General features: G+C 42.0%; 1 protein-coding gene across 1 annotated transcript in view; it reads right to left on the bottom strand.

The window, feature by feature from the left end:
* Window positions 1–1,039: 1,039 nt before the first annotated feature.
* LOC6595101 (guanylate cyclase soluble subunit beta-1) overlaps window positions 1,040–6,026 on the bottom strand; it is a 45,148-nt gene continuing 40,161 nt past the window's right edge. The window contains exon 18 of the transcript XR_003408394.1: window positions 1,040–1,371. The gene's annotated coding sequence lies outside the window, so the exon portion shown is untranslated. The remainder of the gene's footprint in view (window positions 1,372–6,026) is intronic.

Below are 6,026 nucleotides of genomic sequence, written 5' to 3'. Positions count from 1 at the left end.
CAAATCTTTCTACACCCCTCAAATGTAATTTGAGAATTTCATTAACAAAAAAAACGAGACATGCATCAACATGATATTTATTAATCACATCACAAGAAACGAATAAAGAAAATACAAAAAAATAAGAAAATAATAAAAAGAAAACAGAGAACTTTCTTTCAATATTTCAGGGTTCAATGAGATATTTGTTTATTTATTTCTGTTACATATATTATTTTTTCTTTAACATAAATATTTAACATTTACTTTAGATGAAGACACAGAGAGAGAGAGAGATAGATAGATAGAGAAGGGGGGAGGGGGTGAGGGAGGATTGCAGTTAGTTTTAGCACTTAACACTTCTTAGCCTTTTGTACAGTAATTAACTTAAATATAAACTATGCCACACCCGCCCACAGACAAACATCCTACAACCATCTATCATCTATCATCTAACGCCTCCCTAAAGAAACTTAAGCTTAGAAAAACGAACATTCAGCTGAACAGTTGGATATCGTAGTATTTGCATCTGTGCACATTGATATTGCTATATATTATATATGTATATCTAGATATAGTATATATGTATGGTTATTAACAGATTCCCCTCGATTAGTCAATGATTTTAGACATACAGGGAGACAGGGAGAGACTTCCGGCGTGATGGCTTAAGAACTATAAAGCTATTTTTCAGTTTTAGTAAAGTACAGAGACCTGTCCGTCTGTCTTCATAACATTACCGATAGATCAATGGAAACTTAAACGAACCTCTGGAGATATACAGTACTGCTTAACCTATGTACTCGTATCGTATTTTCATGATAGAACATATAAATATTTTTGGTTTCTGTTTTCTGTTTTCTGCTTTCGGTTTTGTTGTACATTTTTGTATAGAGTTTGACTTTTGTCCTTGGTGCAGTTTGAGAGTTTAGCTAACAATTTGCTATTGCTGTTTGCTGGTCGATAGCCCTGTATAGAAGTTGACGAACCCATAAGTACATCCTATATTTACTAGTATATATCTTTGTATATTATAATATCAATTCATTTTTTTTCGGTTTTGTTGTTTGGTGCCTTGTGGTTATGCTAATTTACGGCTAGTTTACGGCTTAATTAGGGTTGTCCCAAAAGTTGAGAGTGTTTTTTTTTGTTTAGTTAGAATATTCGCCTTACATGGGTTTCCTTCCTTTCGCTCGCAGATTTTTGTATACAGTTCGAGTAGGAGTATCGTTACACACAAAAAAATGTTCAGCCTAAGAAACCATCACAAAAGTAGAATCGTAATAAATACATATTAACAAATATCGCTTTGAAGCATCCATAAAGGATCACACACACGTACAGACACGGAGATAGTTTTAATATTTTTACAGGACCATTATCTATAGATATCTGAAACGAGAAAACAATTTAGAGATTTCGACTCAGAAACGGAAACTAAAAGCTACATAAAATAGAAATATAAGGACTCTTATGTCGGTCACGTCACGCACTGCCCACCCTCCCCCTCCCCGCGCAATGAATGCGTTGCGGAGGAGAAATCAGAGCCATGTTTGTTTGTTTGCTTAACGCCCGTTTGGCTCCCGTGAGCACGCAATTCAATTTAACCCTTCACGCCCAATTACGCCGCAAAGCCGGGCCCGTAGCCGTACGGAATACACGGACACCCAGAACCCCGAACCACGAGCCAGAGCCGGAGCCAGAGCCAGTAACAGTGTCAATGTCAAAAGTTGGACTTTGGCCATGTGGAAAGAATAGAAGAGAACAGAAGGGAGAACAGAACGGATAACGCAGAACTTCTAGTTGGGGCCTTGTTTGTTATGCCAACTGCGTTTGAGGATTGGTTGGTAGGTAGGTGGATTGTGGGGCCATATGAAAGCCACAAAACACTAAAAACTACAAAGGCGCAAACAACTTTTGATTGCCAAAAACTGGCCAACGTATGCCTGAGACCCTGACACCGGTCCGATCTGCTCCGTCCTTTGTTGGGAAATTTTCAAAATTTCAATCACGTAAGCAATTCCCTGGCCCGCATTCTCGCTGTTTTTTATACCCGGTGCTCGAAGAGCATAGGGTATATTTGATTTGTGGTAACAGTGGATGTGTGTAACATCCAGAAGGAGGCGTTTCCGACCCTATAAAGTATATACATATATTCTTGAACAGCATCAAGAATCGAGTCATGTCTATCTCTCCGTCTTGTTTGACGGAGATTGTATACTTCTTAGAGATTGTATGAGCTAGAGCAACCAAATATCGCAGAATCGAAGAGAATGAGGATATCTACCAGACTGCACAATCTGAATCAGATCGGATCATTATTATATCTCGAAGGAACAAATGAAATTGCAGTGGCTTTGTTAGCGTCTCTCTCTCACACACTCTTCGTCATGCAATGTGTGCGACCTCTGGCGGAGGGGAGCCTACTGACTGAGTATCGGGTATAAATGTAGAGTCGCGGCCGTAGCTGCGACTCACAGCATTCCGCCTCGTTTTTTTTGGTAAAGTTAGTTTTAAGGTTTGCCAGAAAACAATTATTTATAGCATTAGAGGAACAGTTTTTATTATCTCAATGTCGATGTCGATGTCGACGTCGGTTTCGGTTACAGTTTCAGTTTCCTTTTTGCGGTTTGGCAAGGTTCGATTTTCAATTTGCGTAAAATGCAAGCGGGAGATGAATAAATGAATCATTTGGCAGTGAATGAAAGTGGCCAAGGGTAGGGGAAAACGAGTGATACTGTGGATTGTATGGTAATTGCACATGCATGTTAACCCCGAAGCCGCTGACAGCAGCATCTCCAGGACCTGGCCTCTGCCCCTGCCTCTGACTCTGCCCCGCTCCTGGCCCTGCCCCTGTCGACACGCTAAGCAATTTAACAATTTTACAGACAATTAAACAACAACATGCTGCTGTGGATGGGATGTTCCGTCCTGTAGTCCTTGGTTGTCCTTCGGCCGAGCTGTCATTGAATCGACTACGACGACAAAATGGCTAAAATGTACTTGCATCTAGTGCTCGGTTGTCCTCAACCTCCATATCCATGGCTCTGGCACATAAAATATCGATTAGTTTAATGTGCAAAAATAGCAGCAAGTGTTTCTTTGGGGGTCATCTCCTCCTTGCCCTCCCGTCTACCCCCGTCTACATGTACGAGTGGAGAGACATTTTGAACAAATTGAATTAAAATTGTAAATATCGCATCGGAGGACTGCCTCGAACTTTATTGCCCCACTCCCCCCCCACCCACACTCACACACACACACAAATCAAATGCACACAAAGGTGAGCAAAATGTGGGTAGGGACAGGGAATTTTCGCAGGGACTGTGTCTGCCAAAGTTTACGCCTTTTGTCGTGTGGAATAAAAAAGAGAGAGCAAATGCCATAAAGGAAGCAAGAAAAGCTGAAAATAGCGCAGAAAACTGGAAACGGAAAACGGAAAAAGGGACCAGGGAAAAGCCACCGATACTGATGTTGCAGGCGTATCGAAGATAGCCTTGTTTTCCCCATTTTTTTTTGTCGCGCAAATTGCATTTCATTCAAAAAAGCATAAACTTCCCGGTCACACACTCGATTTGCCACACATTTTTTGTTCGCCATGTGAAAAAACGCGCACTCGTATTTCAATTGAAGTGTAAAACGAATATGGGACAACTGCGAGAGTCCTTTACGAACATAAAGTCTCGAGGGCCTTAAAGTTGCTTTACGGATGCTGTATATTTTCTTTGAAGTTATTTTTAATCAAAACATTGCCTCATATACAACCATGCATTTCGTAATGAAAACAAACGCATCATTTATACTTATTTTTTAGATCCGCAAATGGGTATGATAATACAAAATCCATTCGCTTGGCTCGGCATTTTAAGTACTGGCATATATGGCCATTGAATGGATATCTTCTGCCCCGATATGGCACACATTATCGTTAAATGTCGGCAGCCAGACAACAGCCAGTTGGCATGCAGCTTGATGACTGGGAAGTCGGCAGGAATTTTGATGATGCCATTCAACAGAAGGCGAGGCGAGAGTGTGGGAGGACCTCCTGTGCGAGTGTGAGTGCGAGTGCGAGTGCTAGTATGTGTGTGGGCCCTAACGATGGCTCGTTAGAAATGGATTAACATTGATTAGTTCTTATGGCGGCAGGCACAACACCACGCTGAACACACAGAAATTTGTCTAATTAAAGGTCTACCCGCAGAATAAATTGAAATTTTCTTTGAATAAATCTCTGAGTCTCAGAATGTGGTTCATTCTTTCGGTAATAAAATATCAAATCTTGAAGGGTATAAAAAAACAGAATCTGTACCCATAAAATGTGCTTTCATTGGGGCCTTTCCGCTGAACCGAATTCCGTAAATGTAATCCTGCTTTGGGTTTTTCTTCCTTTTACTTTGACTTTTTTTTACTTTTTTCTTTGCTCATAATTTTCTTCCTTCATTTTTCCTATTTAGTCTTATTTATTCTTCACATCCGGCCCATTTGTACAGGAAGTTGCTGGGGATATTCGGTTGCTGCCTTTTCGCTTGGGTTCGACTCGATTTTCCCTGCTTCGATTCGCTTTTCCTGGCTTCGCTTCGCACTTTAAAGAGCTGTCAGGGAGGATGTGGAATTGGGTTCCCCTATCGATGCGGATTGGCTTTCCAATTACGACTCCCTGCAGCTGAATTCTAATTAATTTTAATGAGTGGTTGCTTCAACTGCAGTTCAAGTTGCATGTGGCTCCTTTAGTTCCATATTCCAATTCAAGAGTGGGGGAGGCGGTTCTGTAATTCATCATACATCAGACAGATACAAACTCCATAACAAAGGGCGAGTTTTCTTTACATTTCCGCTTCAATAGCATCGCCATCGACCTCGCACAATTTCCGTTTCCTGTGTGGCAAATACACAAATCCGGCTCCAGCGAAAAACCCAATCAAATAAATATTTACCCAAGTAAATACAGCATAAGCTCTTATGCGACAATTGGGCGTGGAATTCAAGGCCAGGCGTCTTATTAAAAATTTAGTTGAAATTGCCAGTGACAGGCGTGCAAAGTTTGTCAGCTGCAGAGAAAGGTCTCGCTTTCTCTCATTAAAAATTCATAAAGATGGAAATTATGATTGCGATGAGCCGACGACAAAATGTCAGAGGCAAAGGCTTCCCTAGACTGCTGCTGCTCCCATCCTCTGTCCTCGCTGTGACGTAAAACCCCCGAGAGATAACTCCTAGCGCAAGCAAGTTCCGAGGACGTAATGATTATGGAGTAATAATGCTGGTGACACTGGCACAAGGCGATAATGAGAGCAGAGGGAGGAGCGTTGCGCATACGCCTCGTACACCCCAAAAGAGTTAAGAGCCTGTTCCAATTCCATGGAAATTACTCACATGTTGGCACAAGGAACTCTGCAACCTTCATTGAATTATCTCCCCACAAAAGCAACTGGCAGCCACGTGTCTGTGTGGTTGGAGTCAACTTTTTGGCAGACCGGACATAAAAGTTTTCCCATCTAGGCTACTCTCTCGTCTGTCGGTTGTTTGGGCCAGAGAGGGACCGACGTTGTATTGTCCTTTCTGGGGCCTAATTAATAAAGGATGCAGGGCCCGCTCCAAGCAACTGCTTTCGAAGGGTAATTTAACTGCATCAAAGAAGGACGACTGGTACTCCTTCCGGATGGGAATTGTCAGGCACAGATCAACATTTGTCTGGCCAAACATTTGAGGCGTGGCTTAATCGAAAACTCGTCACTAATTTCAATTAAAGTTGGAACGCAGGCAAACAAGCAGAAAATCGACATTCAACTGCAGATTGCAGACGGACTGACAGACAGACGGGCAGAGAGAAAACGCACTGCTTTGCAACAACATTAACCGACATCCTCTGGCAGCCGCAGACAGGTCCAAGGCAAACAGAGAACTTGGATGTGGTATTCATTTGCATAGCATGGCATGCCAAGGCGAGGCATGCAGCAGTTGCAGCCCTCCTCTAAATTCTGCCCCGTCAACAAATCAATTTGAGGCGGACTTACCATACAAATTTGAACATCGATTGTTGTTTGTCCAGC

The sequence above is a fragment of the Drosophila persimilis genome, unplaced genomic scaffold, assembly GCF_003286085.1.
Source record: "Drosophila persimilis strain 14011-0111.01,24,50 unplaced genomic scaffold, DperRS2 tig00000000-arrow-pilon, whole genome shotgun sequence".
Lineage (NCBI taxonomy): Eukaryota > Metazoa > Arthropoda > Insecta > Diptera > Drosophilidae > Drosophila > Drosophila persimilis.
The sequence above is the reverse complement of the archived record's forward strand: the minus strand, read 5'-3'. Positions and strand labels throughout refer to the sequence as shown.